This window comes from Siniperca chuatsi, linkage group LG13 (assembly GCF_020085105.1).
Source record: "Siniperca chuatsi isolate FFG_IHB_CAS linkage group LG13, ASM2008510v1, whole genome shotgun sequence".
NCBI classification, from domain to species: domain Eukaryota; kingdom Metazoa; phylum Chordata; class Actinopteri; order Centrarchiformes; family Sinipercidae; genus Siniperca; species Siniperca chuatsi.
Genome location: NC_058054.1, coordinates 25,552,479 through 25,562,016, shown reverse-complemented (window position 1 = coordinate 25,562,016; position 9,538 = coordinate 25,552,479). Strand labels below are relative to the sequence as shown.

The 9,538-nt window shown below is 40.5% G+C and overlaps 1 pseudogene; it reads left to right on the top strand.

Moving 5' to 3' along the window:
- Positions 1–5,952: 5,952 nt before the first annotated feature.
- LOC122886489 lies at positions 5,953–8,672 on the top strand (annotated as a pseudogene).
- Positions 8,673–9,538: the final 866 nt, after the last annotated feature.

The window sequence follows — 9,538 nt, the reverse complement described above, 5'->3', positions numbered from 1 at the left end:
CGAGTGCATATTTACCACCTACAAATGTTTTCATAAAGCTGTTTTTTTATAGAGGATCACAAATAACTACCTTACCTATTAGAATATTTTACTAAGATATTGGTAAAATAAGACTTTAACTGACCCAGCATGCTCTTTTTCAGTGACACCTTGCTTCACATTCATACACATTTAGCCTGCTTGTTACTGCTGACCGCTGGTGATTTACAGCATGTTTTCAGTGTTATTAAATTTTTTCCTCTTTGCTGTGATTGATACAGTACTTTTTCATTTGAACAGAGCAAAAATACTGGTAAAAAGTACCAGTACAACAATATACAAATATTCCATTACAAGTAAAAGTCCTGCATTTAAAATCCTACTGTACTACTGTCTAATGTACTTAAAGTATCAAAAGTAAAAGTACACATTCTGGGGGAAAAAAGCCCCTGTGACTGATACATTATTATTATGTATGCCATTATTAGGTATGCCATTAGGTTGTTAATACTGATGCATTGCTGCATAAGCAGCATTTTACTATTGTAGCTGGTCAGGGTGGAGCTAGATTTTACTACTTGATATACAAGTGGTTTAGTCCAGTGGTTCCCAACTTAAGGGTCAGGCCCCTCCAAAGGGTTAAAAGACGTCAAGAACTCTGAGGGGGCGTTAGATAAATTATAGGGTAGGAAAGAAGAAGAATTACACACTGCATTTTTGTAAGGGATCACAAGCCAAACAGGTTGTGAACCACTGGTTAAATTTTTAACAATGTATTGTCTTTTTTATGCTTACCACATGTAGTTTTAGGTAAAATCTTCATCTGCCATGTAAGTAGTAACTCCAACTGTCATATCAATGTAGTGGAGTAAGATGTTCAATATTTCCCTCTGAATGGTAGTAAAGTAGAAGTATAAAGTAGCAGAAAATGGAAATACTCAAGTGAAGTACAAGCACCTCAAAATTATACTCAAGTACAGTACTTGAGTAAATGTACTTGGTTATGTTCCACCACTGCTTAGAGCGAAAAGGTACTATTAATAATTCATATTGAGGCTGCCCATGCAGGCATCAGTTTATTTCTAAAGCATGGTTGCACAATAATGGGACCACATACATCACTGCCCTATCTTGTTTTCCAGATGCATTCACTCAAATATGAGGAGTCCTGCAACCAAAGAATACAGTGGTACACATCTCTCACTGTTGACATAAATAACGCACATATAGAATGAGTTCTATATTTTGTGATAATGCTATATTGTGAAGCTTGTGAGTTTTCGTACGGAAAACGAACGGCGCATCAAATTTACGTTTTGTCACGAAAAAAGAAACTGTTGTAATTTGACTCCACATCATCATATTTTTTCCACATTTCATATGTTTGATAAGAGTCCCGGCCTAGAGATATGTATAGGCCAAAACTGAATCATAGTCATAGCACCAGCAAGAGGAAGTTACAGGCCCTTTACTCTTACAAATTACTCCTAGTAGGTTTACCAGATCCACCGCATATGTGGTCAGCAAAGTCTTAAGACCTTGATGATGCTAAATAGAGAAGCTTGTGAGTTTTCATCAAACGTTGTTGCCGTGATGGCTCATTATTATGCCGTGAAACAGGAAGTTGTTGTAACTTAAGTGTACATTGTCCAATCTGCCTCAAATTTCGCAAGAGTCCCTGGCATGTAGAAAACATCTACATGCCAGGAGTATGGAGTCATAGTCATTGTGCCACCTACTGGCAACAGGAAGTTAGCCTTGTGTGAGAATCATCATTTGATTTACATTCAATTTTCATGGTGTGGTGTACACTTGATATACTGGAACTTGACATAATTAGTGGGTGTTCTATCGCACCACATAGTGGACACAGGAAGTGACATTTTTCGATCGCTACTCTACACATTTTTGCAGATAGACAAATTCCAATTTTCACATATAAAGCATATGTGTGTCATGTGTGCTATAACTTTTCTTTTTGATATTTGTTACAGTAACTGAGATATGAATATTTTACTGTAAAAGTTTTTTGAATGGCCCGTCTATGGGAGTGCGTATATATTCATCAAAATCTCAAATACTATACATGCTAAAGTCATCATACTTTTTACACAGGTGCCCCATGTGTTACGGAACAGACCAATCCGGAGACACAGGTAAGGTGATTTCGAGGGTTTATTGATTACAGAGATAATAAGAGAGTTTATAAGAGCAGAGAAGATACCGTCCCTTGGATCACTGATGGGAGTGAAGTGCAGGAGCTGGATAGCTGCACACGAGGCGACGGGAACTGGAGTCACACACACTGGTGACGGAAGACACTCCGGAGCCGGGTGAGCACTGTCACCCACAGGAGACTGGAGTCGAATGAAGGTTAGCAGCTCTTGGATGACTGAGAACAATGAATAGCGTCGTAGTAGAGTCCGTGGTAAACTGAAGGTAGGAGGCGTAGCTCTGTCCTTCTAGCGAACGAGACCGGACACTGACTGAGGTGAGGAGCTGGGTATATATAGGGAGTAGAGTGGCTGATTATGTGCAGGTGTGCGATGGGTGACAGGTGCTGGGAATTAATAATCAGGTGAGGGAGTGCAGAGTGAAGGGGAGTCTGAAGTGCGAAGTGACAGGACGAGAACAAGACAGACTGTGACACCATGAAGATGTTCATGAACATGAAAGCACGTATTCAATAGCACCACCAAGTGGTCGGTTATTAAGCATTTTACGTTTTGGCTAATAACTCATGAATTATGAGGTGTAGCAATAAGTGTGTTCCTTGGATCATGCCGATTTGACTGATCTAGGCCATGTCTATTTGCGCCTATAAAATGTTCCCACCATTTTGGATTTTGTCCAAATCATTTTTTTCGCTACTCATCCCACAAGTTTTGTGCAATTGGCATCAAATTTTTCATGTAATATACCTGGACCATTCTGGAAAAAATTACTGTTTTGGATTTTTGATATTCGATATGGTTTTGAAGTTATACATTTTTAGACTTGTGTCTTTAAGTTCAATTTCATGTTAAATCAAAATTGGCTTAAGCTATTATAATCAAACTTGGTGCACGTGTTTGGATGTTAAGCCTGAGCTTCGCTGAGCGGTTCTGGGTATTCTGCCACTAGGGGGTGCCAAAAAGGTGAAACGTTTATATCTCGTAATTGGCTGCATGGATTTGTACAAAATTCGCTTTGCATAATCTAGGGTCATGACTCAGTTGATGCATAAAATTTGGTAATGATTGATTAAAGTGAGCATGGCTTATTACAACAAATGTAAATTTCTAAACATTTCTCACTCCAAACTACAAAAAATAAAACAAATGACCCACACATCCTACAGAGATGAAATTGTTTCAGCACATCCAAGTTTGCCTCACTGCAACCTATTGTCAATTCAGAAGTCCTTCACTCTATATTTTTCAAAATATTCAGAATCAATTGTCTATATCTCCACAAGTCTTCATTCAAATGCTACCAAAATTGACACAGACGTTCTCTCAATGTTGAAAGTGCTTCAAATGGTGAGTCTGTGATAATCAATATCTTGCTGTAATTTGTACTGTATGCACAACATTTTCTTTTTTGCTCAGTGTTGGCTCAAACATCAGAAGAAGAAAATTTCTTCAAAAGTGTTTGTGCAGCAAAAACCGTAAGACCTAGAAACACAAAAATTGGCAGGTGGATTACAAATTCCACCCACTACTCAGAACCATATAATGGCACCTCAAGGTGACGCTGTAATAATCAAGTTTACATTTTCACAATTATCTCGAAAACAGCTTGGCCTAGAGTAAAAATTCTTTAATCATTTAAATCTCTCAAGTTATCTGCATCTGGTCTTCTGCTCTAAAAATGTTAAAGTTCTCCTCCAGACACGTTTTAAAGTATGTAAAAATCTGATGATTAATATTTTGTTTAACATGGATGTGCTGCTGTGCTGTGGTAAGCATATTGTCTCATTTCCGGTCACCGGTGTTTGTGTGTTACTAGTAGCGTATTTTTGTTGCTCTAGCTCATCACAGTTTTGTTCGATTCTTCATTATAGTGACTAATTATCTGCTATACATTTAAATGTACACTAGTTCTGCTCAAGCACTCTCTCCTTCTTTTAACAACTTTCTCGCTAATCCCACAGTTTTACACGCTATTCAGTTTTGCTAGCTGCCGTTCTTTAGCTTAGCAGCTAGCAATGGCTTCTCTCTCTCCCTCTCAATGTCCTGCTCTCTCCTGCTCGGTGTGTCAAATATTTAGCTATTACTCTGCCTCCTTTAGTGATAATGGTACATGTAATAAATGTAGCATATTTGTAGCATTGGAGGCAAGGCTTGGTGAATTGGTTCAAACATCGGAGTGCGCATGTGCCAACGTGCATGTTGCCGTTGCTCCGTCTCATTGTCTTACTTTTATCTTTCCTTTTTCTTATAAAACTTGAGCAACTTTTGTGTAAGTGTAAATTAAACTATGCTCTTTACGAAAAGAGTAGAGAGTGTTTTGGTAATTTTTTTGCTGTGAAACTTCTTCTCCTGCTACTCGGTCAGGGCACCGCTGCAGCGGTATACAATGCGACCAAACAGCTGTTTGGTCGCATTGTATACACCACGCTGAAGTTGAGCGGCATGGCGCCCAGGACTACCGATGTCCCCACTGAGATCTGGAGGAGGACACACCGAGGATGCAGAGGTGGAAGGAAGCAGCGAGGGAAGAGAGAGGGGTCCTGACAAAAGAGACTTAAGAACAAGAGCTTTAAGCCGTGTCTGCCTTCTTTCGTCATGGGCAACGTGAGATCACTGGCGAACGAAGAGCTAACGGCGTTAGCCCAGAGTCAGATGGAGTTCCATGAGTGTAGTTTCATGTGCTTCTCAGAGACATGGCTACACCAGGATATCCCAGATCATAACGTTTCCTTCAACGGCTTTCCAACTGTTTGGGCTGACAGGTATCACACCGGGAGCGGTAAGCGGAAAGGCGGCGGGCTTGCTGTTCTGGTCAACAACAGATGGTGTAAACCTGGGCACGTTACTATTAAGCATAGTATCTGTAGCCCGGACACTGAACTATTATCTGACACGTGAATTCTCACATGCCATTGTTGTGGCTGTTTACACCCCCCCCCCCCGAGTTGAGGATGCCATCATCTTCCTGCTGAACCGCATCCACACCCAGCATGATCCTCACTGCAAGCACGGTGAGGATCATGTTTTTTGACTTCTCCAGTGCTTTCAAACCATCCGGCCAGCCCTGCTGGGTGAGAAGCTGGCAGCAATGCAGGTTGATGCCCCCCTCGTGTTCTGGATAGTTGACTACCTGACTGGCAGACCACAGCACGTGCGTCTGCAGCACTGTGTGTTGGACAGTGACACTGGGGCCCCTCAGGGGACTGTCCTTTCTCCCTTCCTCTTCACCATCTACACCATGGACTTCAGCTACCACACAGAGTCCTGGTACCTTCAGAAATTTTCTGATGACTCTGCTGTGGTGGGATGTATCAGCGGTGGTGATGAGACTGAACACAGGGCTGTGGTGGGTAACTTTGTCTCATGGTGTGAGCAGAACCATCTGCAGCTCAATGCGACAAGGAGCTGGTTGTAGACCTACGAAGGGCCAAGGCACCAGTGACCCCGGTTTCCATCCAGGGGGTCAGTGTGGACATTGTAGAGGAGTACAAGTACCTGGGTGTACACATGGACAATAAACTGGACTGGGCTAAGAACACTCAAGCTCCTTACAGGAAGGGCCAGAGCCGCCTCTATTTTCTGAGGAGGCTGAGGTCCTTCAACATCAGCCGAACAATGCTCAAGATGTTTTATGAGTCTGTGGTGGCCAGTGCTATCCTGTATGCTGTTGCATGCTGGGGCAGCAGGTAGAGGGCAGAGTTTCAGTCCTACACACTTCTCTGCGCTTCCAGAGCAGTTACCCACCCAAAACTTCTTAGTGACGGCGTCTGCCCCCCGACCACTTAAATTAATAAAATCAAAAGTTAACAGAAAAGAAGTTATACATAAAAACCTAAACAAAAATGCTGAAATAGCACAAGAAAATAGGAGAATTAAATGTGGACTCAAACATCAGATCTCTGTAATCCAAAGCTGTACTAGTGAACGATTTAATATCAGAGTATCATATTGACTTCTTTTGTCTTACTGAAACCTGTCTGGGTAATGAAGAATATGTTAGCCAAAATGAATCCACTCTGCCCAGTCATATTAATACTCACATTCCTCGAGGTACTGGCCGAGGGTGTGGAGTTGCAGCCATCTTTGACTCAAGCCTATTAATCAACCCTAAACCTAAACTAAATAACTCATTCGAAAGTCTTGTTCTTCATTTTCACACCCAACCTGGAAAACACGACAGCGAATTCTATTTGTTATACTGTACTGCGCTATTCTGAATTTTTATCTGAATTCTCTGAGTTTTTATCAAGTTTAGTTCTTAAAACAGATAAAGTAATTATTGTAGGTGATTTCAATATTCATGTTCACATTGAAAATGATAGCCTTAGTACTGTGTTTATCTCATTATTAGATTCAATTGGCTTTTGTGTGTACATAAATCCCCTCACAGTTTCAACCACACCCTCAACCTTGTTCTGGTAAATGGCATTAATATTGAACATTTTAGTAGTCTTTCCACAGAATCCTTCTTTATCGGACCATTATTTAATAACTTTTGAACTCCTATTACTGGACTACACACCATTAGGTAAAAACTCCTACTCTAGATGTCTATCTGATAGTGGTGTAGCTAAATTTAAGGAAGCGATCCCATCTGCATTTAATTGGTGCTATGTCTCAGTTTAACAGAGGACTCCATTCTATCGCCCCTTTAAAAAAGAAGATAATATAACAAAGAAGGTTAGCTCCATGGTATAACCCTCAAACAAATTAACAAATTAATGCAAACATCACGAAAACTTGAAAGGAAATGGCGTTCCAACAACCTGGAAGTATCTCGTTTAGTCTGGCAAGATAGTCTTAAAACATGTAGGAAAGCCCTCCGTAATGCGAGAGCAGCCTACTACTTATCATTAATAGAGGAAAATAAGAACAACACAGGCTTCTTTTCAGCACTGTAGCCAGGCTGACAGAGAGTCACAGCTCTATTGAGATCAAATTCATCACGTCCTGCCTTCAACTTGTACCGATTTATCTTCAAACACAGGAACCTTAGAAACAGCTTTAAAATCTGATATATATTTAGACTGCTTTTCTACTATCAACCTTCTTCAACTAACTTCAATGATTAATTCATCTAAGCCATAAACCTGTCTCTTAGACCCCATTCCAATTAGGCTACTTAAAGATGTTTTACCCATAGTTAGCACTTATTTACTAGATATGATCAATCTGTCTTTATTAACAGGCTGTGTCCCATAGTCTTTTAAAATAGCTGTAATTAAACCTCTTCTTAAAAAGCCCAGTCTTGATCCAGGGGTTTTAGCCAACTATAGACCTATATCTAACCTTCCCTTTCTGTCTAAGATCTTTGAGAAAGCAGTTGTGTGGCTTTCTAATTAACAATAGTTTATCTGAGGATTTTCAGGATTTAGAGTGCACAGAGACAGCACTGGTGAAAATTACAAATGACCTTTTAATTGCATTAGACAATGGGCTTGTCTCTGTACTTCTCTTGTTAGATCTTAGTGCTGCATTCGACACCACTTGACCATCACATCCTATTACAGAGACTGGAACATTCATTTGCCATTAAAGGAGCCGCACTAAGCTGGTTTGAAACCTATCTATCAGATCGATCTCAGTCTGTACATGTTAACGGTTCTGTTCTTAGACCGATTCTATTCACCTTATAAATGCTTTCTCTAGGCAATATTATTAGGAAACACTCTATAAACTTTCATTGTTATGTGAATGATATCCAGTTATATCTATCCATCAAGCCAGATGAAACTAACCAGTTAGCTAAACTTCAAGCATGCCTTAAGGACATAAAAACCTGGATGACCTGCAATTTTCTGATGTTAAACTCAGACAAAACTGAAGTTATTGTGCATAGCCCCAAACAACTCTGAGAAACACTATATCTAAAGATATAGTTGCTCTAGATGGCATTGCCCTGGCCTCCAGCACCACCATAAGGAACCTCAGAGTTATCTTTGATCAGGATTTATCCTTTAACGCCCACATTAAACAAACTTCAAGGACTGCCTTTCACCTACATAACATTGCAAAAATCAGGCACATCTTGTCTCAAAATGATGCCGAAAAACTAGTCCATGCATTTGTTACTTCTAGGCTGGACTATTGCAATTCCTTATTATCAGGCTGCCCGAATAAGTTCCTTAAGACTCTCCAGTTGATCCAGAATGCTGCAGCACGTGTACTGACAAAAACTAGGAAAAGAGATCATATTTCTCCAATATTAGCTTCTCTGCACTGGCTCCCAGAATATAATTTAAAATCCTTTTCCTCACCTACAAAGCGCTTAATGGTCAGGCACCATCATATCTTAAAGAGCTCATAAAACCTTAGTTCCCCACTAGAACACTGCGCTCCCAGAATGCAGGCTTACTTAAGGTTCCTAGAGTTTCCAAAAGTAGAACGGGAGCCAGATCCTTCAGTTATCAAGCTCCTCTCATGTGGAATCTGGTCCCAGTTTGGGTTCAGGTAGCAGACACCATCTCCACATTTAAGAGTAGGCTTAAGACTTTCCTCTTTGATAAAGCTTATAGTTAGGGCTGGCCTGGGTGAGTCCTGAACCATCCCTTAGTTATGCTGCTATAGGCCTAGACTGCCGGGAGACTTCCCATGATGCACTGAGCTCCTCTCTCCTCCTCTCCCTCTCCATCTGTATGCACTTTTATCCCATTAAGGCATGTTACTGACTCAATATCTTCTCTCTCCCGTAGTTTTGTGCTTTCTCATCTCTCTCCTCCCTCTTTCTGTTGCTTTCAGCAGGTATTTCTACCTCCGCAGCTGCAGATAATGGATCTTTGGTTGTGGGCCACCTGCTGCCCCTGTGTTCCTGCTCGACAACTGCTACTACAGTTGTTGTTATTGGCCTTGTTACTATTATTGTCATTATTATTCCTATGACTATCATTCCTATTATTATTATTACTTTATTAATATTAATATTACCACTACCATTACATTTCTACTATTTTAAAATTCTAGGTAGAATTTACATTGTGCTTCCCTCTCCCCCACCTCCCTTCTCTCTCTCTCTCTCTCTTTTAACCCAAAATGGCAGCGGCGGATGGCCACCCACCATTGAGTCTGGTTCTGCCCAAGGTTTCTTTCTGTTAAAAGGAGGTTTTTCCTTGCCACTGTTGCCAAGTGCTTGCTCATGGTGGGATTTGTTGGGTCTCTGTAAATAATATTATAAAGAGTATGGTCTAGACCTGCTCTATAGGAAAAGTGCAATGACATAAGTTCTGTTATGAATTGGTGCTATAAAAATAAAATTTAATTGAATTGAATGGTTATCCCACATAAAAAGTAAAAAAATAAAAACCCTGAAAAGGGGCTGGAAGCACATCTACTCTTTCTCCCTCATTGAGAAATTCTGGATCTATGAAGGCTTGCCCACCACCGCTGCG